The 935-nt window shown below is 42.4% G+C and overlaps 1 protein-coding gene across 1 annotated transcript in view; it reads right to left on the bottom strand.

The window, feature by feature from the left end:
• IKZF2 (IKAROS family zinc finger 2) overlaps nt 1–725 on the bottom strand; it is a 168,221-nt gene extending 167,496 nt beyond the window's left edge. The window contains exon 1 of the mRNA XM_024763197.1: nt 647–725. The gene's annotated coding sequence lies outside the window, so the exon portion shown is untranslated. The remainder of the gene's footprint in view (nt 1–646) is intronic.
• Nucleotides 726–935: the final 210 nt, after the last annotated feature.

Genomic DNA, 935 nt, shown 5'->3' with positions numbered 1-935 from the left:
AGGCCAAGGTCACAGGACTGCTTTTCGCCCTTGGCAAAAAAAATGATAATAATAATAAATTAAATCTTAATTCCATCTCTTTTGCCCGTACCAGAACCTGTCAAAGTGATTTAACGGCTGCCTTTTTACATGTCATACCAGGTTGTTGTTGTTTAATTCCAACAGGATCTGGATATTACCTTCTATCTGGACAGCTGTAATTTATTCCAGGCTACCCAACCTTTCTTGGAATTCAAGTTAAACAAAGCAAAACAAGTCCAAATCCATGACAGCTATAGAGATGAGAACTGATTAATCGATTAACATCCCAGAAACAGATTACAAGGAGGGGACGATAAATTAAGGCAGAAGACATCATCTTCAACCCGATTCCCTGAGCGTCCTTTACAGAAATCATTACCCTAATCATAACCACAATCCATCCCTCCCAGAGAAAAATATCTATAGTATTATTATTATTACTGGTTAATAGCAACAAGTCATTTGATCACATAACAGTGCAAAACGAGATACTATATAATTACACTTAACTTTGAAAACACTCCCCCCCTTTGCAAATCAGATACACATATTTATATATAACCTATGAATCAGAAGACAAAACAAGAGCTGTTCTTCACCACGCAAAAGGCAAGCGGAGATTTACCTCAGCAGTGCATGCAGTAAAATATTCCCATCACCCTTTTGTTTGTGTTTACTGTTAGTGTGTCCTCTCTCTTTCTTTCTTTCCTGTGCCTAACGTGTGTTTGTGCACTGCAGTTGGTGGTGGAAACTAAGGCAGTGGATCTGTAGCTAAGGGTAATCCTGTTTTTACTTCCTCCATCTTCAGCGAGGAGCAGGGTTAGCCCGGGACAGCTGGTCAAACCCCGAGAAACCGATCCGCCGGAGCCCGAGCACATCTCCCCCGCCGGCCGGGCTCGCGCAGACGCCCGCGG

Source organism: Neophocaena asiaeorientalis, unplaced genomic scaffold, assembly GCF_003031525.2.
Source record: "Neophocaena asiaeorientalis asiaeorientalis breed wild unplaced genomic scaffold, Neophocaena_asiaeorientalis_V1.1 scaffold86, whole genome shotgun sequence".
Taxonomy (NCBI): Eukaryota; Metazoa; Chordata; class Mammalia; order Artiodactyla; family Phocoenidae; genus Neophocaena; species Neophocaena asiaeorientalis.
This window is presented reverse-complemented; position numbering and strand designations above follow the sequence as displayed.